Raw genomic sequence first — 16,591 nt, 5'->3', positions numbered from 1 at the left:
GCGACCACGGTTTGCTGGGATTCGAATCTGGGTCACCTCATTGGGAAATGAACACTCTATCCCCTAAGCCAGTGTAGTATTTTATCTTCTAACCGTGATTGAACAGCCGACCCAATTTTGAGTTTACGACTACCAATGTTCGACTCTATAGCCTTGTAACTTTGCTCCCAATCCAGAAGACAAGGATACTCCAGGATCAAGTATTGGGAGAAATTTTGCCTTCGTACAGGACTTTTTGATAGAACTAACCCGTATTTGCGTCATGTGGAGAGGAAATCCATGAAAACCTCCCATGCTTAGCCTAACAGCAAGAGGACTAACCCATAACCCGTCTACCACTGAGGATATTTCAGGTCAGCACTGCGGTCGGTGCAAGCTGAGTGCGGAATTCGTATCGACTAGCCATGGCTGGGATTCAAACTCGGCTCACTTCAATGGGAGGCGAATGCTCTATCGCCTGGGCCAGCACGGCACCCAGCATGGTATTTTTATTTTATAGCCGTCGTTGAACAGCTGACCGAATTTAGAGTTCACGATTACCACTGTTCAACTCCGTAGCCTTGTAATTTTGAACCCAATCCAGAAGACCAGAGAACTCTTGGATGAAGTATTGGGAGATCAGGTAATTAAATATGCGACTTCTTAAAAAAATTCTATTTCTCATGAACTATTCAACCGATTTCGCTCAAATTTTGCATTTTGCCATGTAAAATTACACTTAAAAATGATGTAAACAATTTCGCACCTTACAATACAAAATTTCTTCGACTATTATTAAATAAAATAAAAATAATAAATATATACTAAAATGTACTTTTTGCATAGAATTATCTTTGGATAAACGAATTTTATAAGTGAGTGCAAAAATTTAAAATTCGCTTGAAAAGTTCTCGAGATATGGTAGGTAGGTACTTTATTTACGTCGCACTAGAGCTGCACAATGGGCTATTGGCGACGGTGTCCGAAGACATGACATCGCAATTTCGAATCTCTGAAGAGGGAATGGCTCCCCTGCTTTGATAGACCGACGACGTGCGTGCGAAGTCGAGCACTTTTCAGTCGAACAGGTTTAAGAGGACCAATACCGCACACCCTCGGTCCCTAAGCAGGCTGATCAAAGTGGTCACCCACCCGCTTACTGACCGCAGTCAGTGATGCTTGTAACTTCGGTGTTCTACTGGGAACTGTGTCTTTACGATCAGTCTACTGTGGGACCACGAGATATGGCGAAATATGCAATAAGTAAAAATTAACACTAAGGGGTCCAAACTTTGGGCCACTCTCCTGATCAACTATAGGGACCATATTTCGGCTACCCCTTGTATTTTGGGGGGTTAGGAATCCGAATCCATCGGGAAAAAAAGCATGTTTATTCAGAAATGGTACGTTGTGTTTGATTTCGTAACTTAAAATATCGTCTAATTATTTTGCATATTTCAAGTCAAACCCTTAAACCATTGAGAACTTAAACGTGAAGATCAGATTATCAGATCAAAAGTTATTCAAGGTGGTCCGTTTTTTATTTTCCTCACTGTACAGCACACAATAATTTCAAAACTTAAATTATCGCCTGCACTAGTTATTTAGCATATTTAATGTCACCCCCTCGAAACTTTAAGATTGAGTTCTAGAACGTGAAGATCGGATCATTGTATCAAAAGTTATTCAGGGTGGTCTCCGTTTATTATATTACGCACTGTTCATTAAATAAAAAAGAACTGGAAAAGTCTATTAGTGCGAATTTATAAGCGGATAAATACCACGTGACAGATCTTATTTACACTACACAACATCGGGCTATTGACATTCCAGGAAGACAAAGCTTTATTTATTATTATTTTTTTTTATTAAAAAAAAGACTTGTTAGGACTATAAATAATTTCGATTATTCGTGACCCAGCTGGGAATCATTTTTCCCATAGGTAACAGTAGGACATGGGGACGTTCTGGTAGGGGGGGGGGATATCAAACACGCCAGCGGATATCCGGGATGATGCAGAGATGTCATTATGACAACAAAAATTACCATTTAATGAATTTCGGGGTGTGGGGGGTGAAACCCATTGTCCGCTATGCTTCAAATGATTCTGTAAGAAATTCGGTGTTATGGAAAGGTAAGTGATGAGGGGTAGCAGAGAAAACGTGCCGATAATTGAAAAATATTAAGAATCCATATAGTTTTAATTATTCCTTTTGAATAAATGAATAAGACATCATTTGTGTTATTCAATAAGTAATTATACGTATCATTTTTATCTGCAAACTGGTCTTATTCTTTTTTTAATAAATGTTTTTTTTTATTCCTTTAGAATGGATTAGTCCAATTTGGGGAAAATTGAATTGAGCAAATTTTAAAGGCTTCCTTGAAAGCTTTTTTCGCCAAGGAAAAAGAAATAAGCCCAGTTTGAGTGTCCTAAAATCGAGGCAAAACTTAAATATAGAAGACAACAAATTTATGCCGGGTCATTCTAGCTTGCAAACAAATTAGTGTCGATGTTCTTTTTTTCATTTCTTGAATTTTGATATTTAAATATTCAAAGTACGTCAATATTGGTGTTTTGGGAAGTAAAAATAATTCCTGCATGGTGTGAAAGCGCGAGAGTTTGGTATAAGTTTATTCGATTTTAAGTGCTTAAAGTTAAATTATCACCTTTAAATCGTATTTGAACTCTCAATGTGGTGCTAATAAGAAGTAACATAGCAGCGGCGAGACAACAAATTTACATCTTGTCTGGCTCAATGGTAAACAATTTATATTTGTCATTTGGCGGTTTCCAAAGGTAGCCAAAATTGGCGCTTTCGGAGGCAAAACAATGCATAAATAGTATAAAGGCGTGCGAGACTGGTGTAAGGATTTTCCATTATTGTTTAGATTTAAATCGATTCAATGCTAAATTGAAATTAAGTGTCCATTTAATTCATTTTCGGAATTTCGAACACCGAATTCGAAGAAGTAGTACATCGAAGTTTTTATCGTATTCTATTTTTTTTAAATTTAATTTTATATTATAAACGGTGTTGAACAATCGATCCAATTCTGAGTTTATGACTATCAAAGTTCATCTCCATAGCCTTGTAATTTTGAACCCAACCCAGCAGACAATGAAACTCCTGGATAAAGCATTGGGACTAGCTAGCCTTCATCGAAGACTTTTTGACGGACTTTTGAAATTAACTTCGATCTCTGCGGAATTAGAATAATAATTTATATTATAGTAAGACTACTTGAAATTTAAAATGTCTTAACCTGCTAGAGATTTCAACTGGAGAAATTAATGTAGATAAAACGTTAGTGTTACTTTTTTCTTTCTTTTTTTAGAAATTAAAAATTAGTCTAAGCTATTTTAAATTTTAATATTTTTATTTAAAAAAATTAATAGAATAGAAGTAAGATACAAACAAACACAGAAGAAATAAAGTGTACGTGTCACTAGGTAATAGAAGTTTATATATTACAAAACGAAAAAAAAAGGGAAAAAAAACACGCGCTTAAGTGAAACTTAAAAAAAAATTTAACAAAATACAAACATAAAATTTAAAGTTAGAAAAGTGACAAACAGGAGTGCCTGGTTTAAAGTAAGTTAAAATTTCCAGTCACAAAATCTGAACATTTTAATTGCGAATAAACAAACACATAAAAAAGATAGAGGGTGTATGAGAATTACTATGAGAAAGTATCTTCTACATTAGGTAGAGAAAAAGTAAAAAATTTTTAGATGTTTTTTTTTCTTTTTTTGAAAAAAAAATCATTTCAGCTAATCAGGGAGTAAATTTCAACAGGGAGTAAACTGAAGCATTATGGCGAAAATTACAAAAAAACGTTTACGATAAAAGTTTCTTCTTAGGCTAGGGGTAAAATCGGTTAAATCATCTCAGGCTAATGGTTATCTTTTTTGTCACAAGAGTTTTGGTTTTTGTTAAGATGTGGACGTAATTTGGAAAATAATAAATTACGGATAGGTAAAATTTTGAGCAACACGTAGTAGTAAGGGTTATTTCTTGAAAAATATTTTTAGATAAAGGACAAATCCACAATTATTTAGTGTACGAGATGCATGGAACTAATATAGATTATATAGGAATAGATAAAGGATAATATAGGAATAAATATTTAAGATGGATGACTTAGTTTATTCGAATTGAAATAAAAGTACTCAGTGATACAAGAAACATTCACGTACACTTTAAATTCTCATACGTATACTCAACATATTTTGAGAAAAAAATAATGAAATATTTCGAAAAAGTATAAAAAAAATTGTTTGAACCTAAACTTACAAATCTCTTCTTAACCCTTTGACGCAGATGGGACGTCAGTGTCTTTTTCATATGTATATTTTTTGACTCTCTGATTGCAACCAAAAATATTATTTTGGTTTTGTTTTATTTATGAAAAACAGCCCAATAGTTATTAAAAAAAAATTTGTAATCTCTAATGTCTAAAAAATAGATTATCGGAATTATATTTGTACTAAAATATAAAATCCAAAGAATCTGTTAGATTATCGGAATTAGATTTGTAATAAAAAAGTATTTTTAATTTTTTTCATTCATATTTAAAATTTATCAATAATTAACTTTGTAAATTAAAAAAAATTTCAATGATAAATAATTGTTTATCTTAGATATAAATAACTGCCTAATAAGCTCAAGTTTGAAAAAATTATGATTTGGAAAGATTTTTTTAAAACAGAAAAATGCTGTATTTCATAACCATAAATTATTAAAATGCTAAATATGATATTTTTGTTTCTTATTTTGACCTAAATTAATACAAAATAATGAAAAAAAAGTATTAAAAATATGTTGAACAAAAATTCTGCGTTAAAGGGTTAACACATTTTGGAGATATCTAAACTGACTATTTCTCCTATATGGACATCTAACCTAGTGTCCATAACCTACCATCTAACCTAACTTACTTAATTGAAGCCGATTTGAGAGAAGAAAAAAAATGTAAATACTCATGCATAAAACTATTATCCCTGATTGTGTGTTGGTTGATTTCACGTATTATTTCGCACATGAAAACACTATCACATCGTAAAAAGTAGAGATTACATATAAAAAAAAGTCTTATGCAGTTCTCTAATATAATAGCATATGATTTAATTTTATTTTAAAAACTTTTAATGACCATAAATAACTTTGTCTCTTACAGTTTTAACTTATTAACGTTCTTTAAATGAAGATAACTTGACCCATTATTGTAATTATGACGCCTTAAGGAACTAAAAAAAGGTTCGAAATAGTTCGAATGCCAGACGAATTTCCCAGGCATTCCCTTCAACTCGTTCTTTTCTTTTTGGCTAACCAAATTGACAGTTCAACAATTCATCAATCAATTCATCCTGTAATTACACTCAATCGGAATAAGATACTCTTACGAATATGTAAAAACATGGAGCCTTTTTTTATGTATTTCTTTATGTGCATGCAAATATAAATCTGACAGGGAAATATTCTCTGTCTTAAATTAAAAAAGCAACACAATGATATTTTGTCATCGACGTTCCGAGCAGCCATCTTGTATCTGATTTGCGTCCATGAATGTTCTCTTCTATGAAGTCTGAAATTTTTTAATCCATCCAGAACTGAGTGAAACTAACCAGCATTTACAGTAAAAAAAAACTATAAAAATCTCCCATTGTTAGCCCAACAAAAATGGGAATCAAAACTAGAATCAAGACGAGAATCAACCGGCTGCTACTAGATCCATGTTTCTCTATACATTTCAGCTGTTAAACGTATCCGTTACAGTTGTTCATAATAATGCATTCAATAATACGAGACAACAAACAAGGAAAACTGGTGAAAAATGCCAAAGTGTGTTCCTTGGGCAAAGATATTTGTAATAGGTATGGTACGAATACAGCTGAAATACATCACATAGTATTGGCGGTATTTGTAACAGGTATGGTATAAATACAACTGTAACATATCACATAGTATTAGCTGTATTTGTAACAGGTATGATACGAAAACAGATGTAAACATATCACAAAGTATTAGCTGTATTTGTTACAGGTATAGTACAAATTGGACTGTTAGGTCAAGTTTAGACTATCTTTAGCCAGCGCCCTCAATGCTAATTCTGAAAATGGTGCAAAATGTCAATCTGAAAAAAGCCACAGTTTTGTGAAATTGAATATAGTTTGAGATCTGTTTTTTAAAATTGAAAAGTTTCTTCAACGCTGCACTGTGTAGGCTCATAAAAAATATGCAAAAATTGAAAATTATGCATTTATTTTCAAATTTTTACCAAGGTGAGAAAATATCGCAGAATGGGCAGTTTTTTTTAAAAAAGTTTAATAACTTTTAAAATATTTAATTTATTTCTTTGTTCTAAAGCCCCGATAGTTCCTCATGGCAACATGGTACGTATAGTTTAAAACTATGGTTTTGTCTCAAGGTTATATATATATATATATATATATATATNTATATATATGAAGCAAGAGTCTAGAAAAATATGGCTTCTTAAAACATCTGGCTCATAAAAATATCAAAGATTTAGATGCTAGAACTAATTTCAAGGAGCCAGTAAGTGATAAATTGGAAAGGAAAGATGACAGCTTTTCGTTTTCGTGCTAACTGTCACAAAAATGTTGTGAGCCAGCTAAGATGTCTCAATCGCCGTAACGACTGGGAACCTGGGATTTGGAAACCTCTGAAACCTCCAAAATATCCAATCTATTTTTCACTGTGATTTAAAGTGTTACCGTGATTTTAAAGATGGATAACAAATATTGCATTAATAAAATTAAATAAAAGAAATAGCTAGGAAGAAACGGGGTAGTGTGATCAATTGTTAATAAGAACTGGAGCAGTTTGATAAATGGCTAAGAAGAATTGGGGCAGTTTGATCAATGGATAAAAAGAACAGGAGCGGTTGATCAATGGATAAGAACTGGATCAGTTAGATCACTGGCTAAAAAGAACCGGAGCAGTTTTATCAGTGGCTAATAAGAGCTGGAGCAGTTTGATAAATGGCTAAGAAGAATTGGGGCAGTTTGATAAATGGCTAAGAAGAATTGGGGCAGTTTGATCAATGGATAAAAAGAACAGGAGCGGTTTGATCAATGGATAAAAAGAACAGGAGCGGTTTGATCAATGGATAAAAACTGGATCAGTTAGATCAATGGCTTAGAAGAACTGGAGCAGTTAGATAAATGGGTAAGAAGAACTAGATTAGTTTGAAAGCAATTTAAAGAATAGACTATTGGAGTTTAGAGCATAGCTGACTAGAATGAAATAAATGATTTAATTAGGATAGCTAAATTGAATCAGCTATGCTAAAAGATGTCCATTTATTAACAGGCATCAGTTAAGACGAATTAATGTTGTACAAACTTATGAAAGTACTTGATGGTACGCTCGAATCAAATGCTCCACCCGTTTTTTTTACTAGAAACCTTGTCAAAATACCCACCATTTTCAATAGAAAACCTATTGCATGCTAAATATTTACTTTCTTTCCTTTTGTGAATAAGTGATTTTGGATGAGGGTAGATAAAATGAGTTTGAACATTTTAGTGCACAGCTAAGATGAACTGGAGCAGTTTGGTGTACATCATGAGTCAAAGAAGTTTGGAGCACAACTGGGGAAAGTTTTAAGTGATTCTGTAAAAGAGAACAGTCTGGAATAAGAGGTGAAATGAGGAATTTTGGAACGGCAATCTCTTACCCTTACAGTCACATTACTGAAAAATTTGCTTAGTTTTGCAGAAGACTAAATAACTCAGGAATTATGATCATTTAAATTAAAAGTTCCTCGAGGTTTTTTCACTCGAAACAATATTTCAAACTACCTTAAACATACCGATTAATATTTCCCACAAAAGGAAAAATCTCTAAAGATTCAAAAAGCAAACTTTTTGTTTAAAAAAAATTGGTTGTACAGAACAGTAGAAAGGATCACAGAGATATAAAGAATTGGAGAACTTTCATGAATACCTTAGAGGAACTGGAGCACTTCGGAAAATAGGATGAGTTAAGCAGTTTAAAGCAGAGCTAAAATGAACTGGGACAACCTTGAAGCAAGGTTGAAATCAGTTCAGTTGAATTGAAGAATTTTAGCTCAGCCATCGCTGAAAAGCTTTCCAAATTTTGTAGAAAACTATATAATATTTGGCAATAATGGTTTTTCAAATCAAGCTACTCTTCACGTGCTTTTTCATTTTTAACAATTAGCCGGACTATAAAAAACATAACGACCTATATTTCCCCCAAACCAAACTCTTAAAATTTTAGAAGCAACTTTTTAATAAAAAGGAACAGACCATAGAGAGCAGTAGAGCGGATCACACAGAAAAGTAGAACAGATCACACAGAGCAGTAGAACAGATCACACAGAGCAGTAGAACAGATCACACAGAACAGATCACACAGAACAGTAGAACAGATCACACAGAACAGTAGAACAGATCACACAGAGCAGTAGAACAGATCACACAGAGCAGTAGAACAGATCACACAGAACAGTAGAACAGATCACAAAGATGAAATAAATTGGGTCAGTTTGATTAATATCCTAGAGTAACTCTGGCACTCTGGAGCAAGGCTAAGATGAATTAAAGCATTTATGACATAGCTAAGATTTATTAAAGCTTATTCTTCGAAGCAATTACCAAAAAGAAAGCATCTATCGGTAAGCAAACAACAGTTGAGATGAACAAGAGAATTTTGGAACAGCAATCATTTACACTGTAAAAATGTCGAACGAAACTATAAAACTACATGGTAAATATGAATTTGTTTGCTCGCGCTTTTTCTATGGAAACAACCACAGAAATACAAAAGAAACATAACGATTTATATTTCCACCAAACCAAACCCTTAAAATTTCAGAAGCAAACTATTTAATAAAAAAGAAAAGACCGCAGAGAGCAGTAGCACGGATCAGAGAGAACAGTGGAACAGATCAGAAGGAACAGTGGAACAGATCAGAAAGAACAGTGGAACAGATCAGAAAGAACAGTGGAACTTATCAGAAAGAACAGTGGAACAGATCAGAAAGAACAGTGGAACAGATCAGAAAGAACAGTGGAAGAGATCGAAAAGAACAGTGGAAGAGATCGGAAAGAACAGTGGAAGAGATCACAAAGAATAATGGAACAGATCACAAAGATAAAAAATATTGGGCCAGTTTAATGAATATTCAAGAGGAACTGGAGCAAGGCTAAAGATGAATCAAAGCATTTATAGCATAGCCAAGATTTATTAATGGTCCTTCTTCGAAGCAATATAAGCAAACAGTTCAGATGAACAAGATAATTTTGGAACAGCAATCATTTACACTGTAAAAATGTCGGACGAAACTCTAAAACTGTATGGTAAATATGAATTTGTTTGCTCGCTCTTTTTTAATGGAAACAATCATAGAACTACAACAGAAAGATAATGATTTATATTTCCGCCAAACTAAACTCTTAAAATTTCAGAAGCAAACTATTTAATGAAAAAGAACAGACCACAGAGAGCAGTAGGACGGATCACACAGAACAGTAGAACAGATCACAATGACAAAATAAATTGGATCAGTTTGATTAATATCCTAGAGTAACTCTGGCACTCTGGAGCATGGCTCGAGAGGAAAACCATTTATAGCACAGCTAGGATTTATTAAAGCAAGCTCGAAGCAATTATCCTAAACAGCATCTATCTATAAGCAAACAACAGTTCAGATGAACAGGAGAATTTTGGAACAGCAATCATTTAGGTCTCTGTAAAGATGTCGAACGAAACTATGAAACTACATGGTAAATACGAATTTGTTTGCTCGCACTTTCTTCAATGGAAACAATCACAGAACTACAAAGGAAACATAACGATTTATATTTCCACCAAACCAAACTCTTAAGATTCCAGAAGCAAAACCATTTAATAAAAATAAAAAATAATAATAACAGAAGTAAAACTAACGATAAAAAAAAGGTTCTTGCCAAGTTCAGGTAGACCGCATCGCAAAATTGGGGTTATGTTTTTAAAGACCTTTCTATCATCGGACCGTGACATTGGATTCATGTTTTTTTTTATTTTTATACTTTCTTTTTTCAAATACAGGAATTTTGAGGTATTCTGATGGTATATAAACAAGGAGGGGGTGTAGGAGCGTAGAGTGCGTTAAACAGAAGGTGGGGTAGCACGGTATTTACGGTTCGATGGTAAAGGGGTATTTCTGTGTGATGTAAAGGCCAGTCACAACTGCGTGAAAGATGACACCTCAGAACAGTGTACGCTACAGTAATGAGCGCAGACAGTGCAAAACAATTCCTTACAAATGGTCTGGAATGGACACGCTAGTTGACGAACTTGAAAGCGGTGTTTAACTCTCAAGACATGACTGTTTTTGTCTTTCTTATTTATTAAGATATCAGTGTCAACTCTATTCTAAGAAGGCGCGTTAGAATTTGGTAGAAGAACATGTTAGTGACATTTTAAAAACACGCGGATTTCTAAGTATTAGAAACTCTCATGACTGGCTAAAATAATGGAACATTTATTCATACATGCAAAGCCTTCAAACAGAGCGGTTTTCAATATAAAAAGAAATTTTACAGACAAATTCTCTTGAGAATAAATGAACAACTTAGTGGAAAGACATTTTAAAAACACGTGGATTTCTAAGTATTAGAAACTCTCATGACTGGCTAAAATAATGGAACATTCATTCATACATGCAAAGCCTTCAAACAGAGCTATTTTCAATATAAAAAGAAATTTTACAGACAAATTCTCTTGAGAATAAATGAACAACTTAGTGGAAAGACATTTTAAAAACGCGCGGATTTCTAAGCATAAGAATCGACATGAGTATGGAATATTAAATAGCTCAAATGAAGCAGGGGTCTGTTTAGCAGAAATTTGGGTCCGTTAACGGACCCTTCACAAAATATCTTTTCATAAAAACGGACTTGATGACCTAAAAAATCTCANTAATTTATCTTTTAATCGGACCCTTCACAAATTTGTTTATCTTGATTATTGTTTTGTTAATCGAATAAACCCTTCCCAGGGCAGAAAGCAAGAAAGATGGATGTAAACGAATTAAGTTTTGTCTTCCACAGACGCTTCTTCCATTATTCGTCCGAAATGAATATTCTGCGTTCAGCAGTATAAGCTAAATACCAAATATTTGTATGTTGCATCTCTCAATTTAGAAGCAGCAATTGCTGTTTAGCTTTGAAAATTTAATTTTTTCATTATGATTTTACAGTGCTGAACATGATCTTGTATCTCTTTACAATTTATAAACTCCTTGAAATTTTTTTTTGCAGTAACCGGACCCTATTTGCACAAATTCATAAAAGCAGGACTCTGGTTGAAAGAATATGACTTAACGTTTATTTTATATTCACAAATTAAGAGTAATTTTTTCACAATTTTACAAAAACGGACCTTTCAGAAAATGTCTGGACAGACCCCTGTGAATTGATTAAATAAAGTAATAAAGTAGAAATAAAGTAATAGAGATTAAATAAAGTAACAAAGCAGTCTTCAAATAAAGTGATTTTCAATACAAAAAAAGATATTTTACTGACTGATTTCTCTTAGGACAATTGAAAAACTCGTTAAAAGAATATGTTAGTGACACTTTAAAAATGCGCAGTTACTTAAATAAAAAAAATTGTCATATGCGGTTATAAATATGGAACATGGAATATATATAAATGGTAAGCTTTCAAATAGGACGGTTTTCAATATGGAAAGATATTTTACAGACATAATCTTCTAAAAATAAATTAAGGACTTAGTGGAAGAACATGTTAGGGACAGTTTCAAAAACACGCAGATTTCTAAGTATTAGAAACTGCCATGGTCGGCTAAAATAATGGAACATTAATTCATAATGGCAAGTCTAAAGAGACTTAATATAAAAAGAAATTTTTCAAATAGATTCTCTTAAGAAATAATGAAGAACTTGTTTAAAGAACAGGTTAGTGAAATTTTAAAAACACGTGGATTTTTAAGTATAAGAAAATGTTATTGTCAGATAATAGTGTGAAATATTAAAATATGCAGGCAAAACTTCAAATAAAGATATTTTCAACATTAAAAAATATTTTACGGGTAGTTTTTTGAAGAGCAAATGAACTTTAAACACTTTAAAAACATGCTGATTCTTGAATTAAAAATTGTCATACTCGGATATAAGTAGTGAATATCAATTTATACTGGCAAGTCTTCAAGACGATTTTCAATGCAAAAAGATATTTTACAGACATTCTCCAATGAATAAATGAAGAACGTAGTGGAAGAAAATGTTAATGGCATTTCAAAAACAAGCGGATTTCTAAGTATAAGATATCATGGTCGGCTAAAAGAATGGAACACTAATTTATAATAAAAACTGTTCAATAAGAATACTTTTTGCAAACACTTTTTTAAAGCATTTTCACGCATTTAAAATTTGATTCTTAACATGTACGGAAAAGTCACACAATTCTTAAAGAAAGAATCCGTTTTACCAATAATTCAAGTCCTTTAACAGGCTTTACACAAATTATTTTACCAAAAAAGCAAATCCTTTACAAACTATTGTATAGAGACCGAAAAATCAAAACTAAAAACCAAGACCAAGGGTTTTGTTTCTGTAAATATATGAAAATAAAGTGATATTTTTTAGAACACACGCAAACCCATATATTTTATTTTATAACCGTCGTTGAGCAGCCGACCCATTTTTTTAGGTTTACGACTACTAATGTTCAACATCGTAGCCTTGTAATTTTGAACCCAATCAAAAAGATAAGGCAACTCCTGGTTCAAGTATTTGGAGAAATTTGCCTTTGTAGAGGACTTTTTGATGGAACTAAGCCGTATTTGCTTTACATGGAGAGGAAGACCAGGAGAACCTCCCACGGTTAGCCTGACGGGAAGAGGACCACTGAGGATATTTCACGTCAGCACTGTGGTCGGTGCAAGTCGGATGCGGAGTCATATCGGTAAGCCATTTCTGGGATCGCTCGGTTCACCTCATTGGAAGGAGAACGCTCTATCCCCTGAGCCACCACGACTCAAACCAAATATTTGAAGAGATGTAATTTGAAAACCATGAATATTTCAAGACGTCAATAACTCCGTTTATCAAAAGAATACTTTTGTGTTCAGTTTTTGCAATAAAATTTTAAATATACTTTCTTAAAATTTGATTTCTCGGGAACTATTCATCCTATTTCGCTTAAATTTTGTAATTTTACATGCAAATTTACATACTTTAAAATGATGTAAAAAAATTGAATACCTTACAATCTTTACAGAAATTTAAATACTTTAAAATGATGTAAAAAAATTTAATACCTTACAATCTTTACAGAAATTTAAATATTTTAAAATGATGTAAAAAAAATTGAATACCTTACAATCTTTACAGAAATTTAAATACTTTAAAATGATGTCAAAAAATTGAATACCTTACAATCTTTACAGAAATTTAAATATTTTAAAACGATGTAAAAAAAATTTAATACCTTACAATCTTTACAGAAATTTAAATACTTTAAAATGATGTAAAAAAAATTGAATACCTTACAATCTTGACAGAAATTTAAATACTTTAAAATGATGTAAAAAAATTGAATACCTTATAAGTCTTTAAAGAATGCGGTTATCAATACAAAAGGAGAAATTTTACAGAAAAATTCTTGTAGGAATAAATGAAGAACTCGACTTTTTCGACTAAAACCTTTTCGACTATTATTAAATAAAACAATAAAAAATAATAAATATTTATTTAAATTTATTTTTTGGCATGGAATTAACTTTGGATAAACGAATTTTATAATTCTATGCAAAAAGTAAAATTAACATAAATGGGTCGAAACAAATGGGACCGCTCTCCTGAACAAACTATGGGAGCCAGACTTCCCATATTGCTTCCCAGATTGTTTTGGTGGTCAGATATCCGAATTCGTCGAAAAAAAAGGCATGTTTATTCAGATAAAGTATGTTTTTGTGTTTGATTTCGTAATTTAAAACATCGTCTGCACTCATTTATTACCGTATTTAAGGTCACACTCTTGAAGAATGGAGATTAAATCCTGGAACATGAACCAATCAAAAATTATTCAGGGTAGTCCGTTAAATTTCTTAGGCGCACTGTACAGTAAAAAATGAAGTAATTATTTCCTCCCTAAACAAGCCATTAAGCAATTCAATTGATTTTAATGCTCATTGAATCGTTTTCCTGCGTTTAAAACTCCGTTGTATCAAATTTAAAGTTTCATCTAACATGTAGTAACGGTAATGTGCTAAGAGAAATGTGTAGCATTTTAAATCATTTGAACTAGCAATTTAATTGATTTCAATGATTACTGAATCACTTTAAATAATCTGTAACGCTTAGTTTAAAGTTTCAATAAACCTTCGGCAATGTTATCGGAAACTGTAGCACAATAAGTTTTCTAAAAATCACCTTACTTTTTACTTTAATTTAATTTCGATGATTGTTGAATCATTGTGGGTCTTTAAAAACTCGGTCACGCCTAATTTATAGTTTATTAAACATTCGGCAATGTTATGAAAAGATTTTTCACAATCAATTATTTAATAATCACATTATTTTTAACTTTAAACTAGAAATTACGGAATTAAGTTTATTTCAATGATTGCTGAATCACTTTGAGGTCTTTAAAAAAAAAATCTGTAACGCTTAATTTAAAAGTTATATTGAACATACAGTAATAAAAAGGAAAAATGTAGCATATTAAATTATTAATTAATCACTCTGCTTTTTACTTTAAACTAGAAATTTAATTAATTTTAATGATTGTTGAATTATTTCGGGTCTTTAAAAAAAATCTGTAAAGCTCAATTTAAAGTTTTAATAAACGTTCGGTAATAAAAACGAAAAACTTAGCAAATTAAATTATTTAATAATCTCATTGCTCTTTACTTGAAACAGGCAATTAAGCAATTTTATTTATTTAAACTATTGTTGAATACTTCCGGAAATTTTACAAACCTGTTTAGCTTAATTTAAAATTTTCTCAATATTAAGTCACGACATCATAAACTTAAAATTTAGCATTTCAAATTATTTTACTTAATAATTAATTTCCCCTCAAATTAGGGATCACGTTGCTTAATTATTTTAATTGCTTATTAAATCATGTAAAAATTTCACTCCAGATCGCATTAGTAAAGTAATGAAATATATAATTACTTTTATCCATGAGACAATACATTAAATTTAAAAAAGTAGCATAAAAAGAATTAAATTCAATTTTATAAAAGGACAATTTTATAAATTGATATGATTGATACGATACGATTGATATGATAAATGATCAGCTACGATTGATATGATACGATATGATTTATAAAGAATTTTATAAATCATATCGATACATTGAACACGAAATATTGACGATGTCAAATGCAGTTATTAAATTCATTCATTTTATTAAAAGACAAATAGTAAAGTAATGAAATATATAATTACTTTAATCCATGAGACAATACATTAAATTTAAAAAAGTAGCATAAAAAAATTAAATTCAATTTTATAAAAGAATAATTTTATAAATTGATATGATTGATACGATACGATTGATATGATAATTGATTAGATACGATTGATATGATACGATATGATTTATAAAGAATTTTATAAATCATATCGATACATGGAACACGAAATATTGACAATGTCAAATGCAGTTATTAAATTCATTCATTTTATTAAAAGACAAATAGTAAAGTAATGAAATATATAATTACTTTTATCCATGAGACAATACATTAAATTTATATAAGTAGCATAAAAAAAATTAAATTCAATTTTATAAAAGAATAATTTTATAAATTGATATGATTGATACGATAATTGATTAGATACGATTGATATGATACGATATGATTTACAAAGAATTTTAATCATATCGGTACATTGAACACGAAATATTGAGGATGTCAAATGCAGTTATTAAATTCATTCATTTTATTATTAATAATATTTTTTTGTACACTAGATTATGTACAATCCAAACGATTTCAAATTTAAATAAAAAAAAGACATAAAATCAAATGAATAGAATTCTTGCGCAATTTTACGATCAGTCTAAATATTTTAGTAATAAAGTAATTTTATGAATGAACACGCAAATGTTTATTGGAGGATTCAGAGCTTAGAGACAGAGATTAAATAAATTTGTAAAGGTAGAATATAATATAATCGATTACGTACGATGAACTCGATATATTTGATATGTCGAAGCATCGGAAGCTTCTAGGAAAAATTTCATATCATTTAAACACTTAACTCTTCAAGAAAAATGAAAAACAGCACATTTTAACTTACATAATTTTTTTTTTCTTTTCCGACCCGGTTTCAATCAAGACTTAAAAGATTAAATGGCTGCCGATAAAGCATATGTATACCACGTGATCCTTCACGTCAGTCTAGTCTGGTTGCTTATTGGAGAAAAAAATTAGTTAGGAGTATTCAGTACAAGCAGATATTGCTAATGCTGTTTACAGACAGGTTATATTATTCTGAGACCCTAGCCTTAAAAAAAGGCAGAAAATTCGATTTTATTAATAAACAAGTAGCTTAAAATAAAGTGAACTCATAAATTCGATAATCTTT

General features: G+C 31.3%; 1 protein-coding gene across 1 annotated transcript in view; it reads right to left on the bottom strand.

The window, feature by feature from the left end:
* LOC107439895 (cyclin-dependent kinase 4) overlaps positions 1-16,368 on the bottom strand; it is a 176,285-nt gene extending 159,917 nt beyond the window's left edge. Inside the window, exon 1 of the mRNA XM_071185398.1 lies at positions 16,304-16,368. The gene's annotated coding sequence lies outside the window, so the exon portion shown is untranslated. The remainder of the gene's footprint in view (positions 1-16,303) is intronic.
* Between the last annotated feature and the right edge of the window lie 223 nt (positions 16,369-16,591).

The sequence above is a fragment of the Parasteatoda tepidariorum genome, chromosome 9 (genome assembly GCF_043381705.1).
Source record: "Parasteatoda tepidariorum isolate YZ-2023 chromosome 9, CAS_Ptep_4.0, whole genome shotgun sequence".
NCBI classification, from domain to species: Eukaryota; Metazoa; Arthropoda; class Arachnida; order Araneae; family Theridiidae; genus Parasteatoda; species Parasteatoda tepidariorum.
This window is presented reverse-complemented; position numbering and strand designations above follow the sequence as displayed.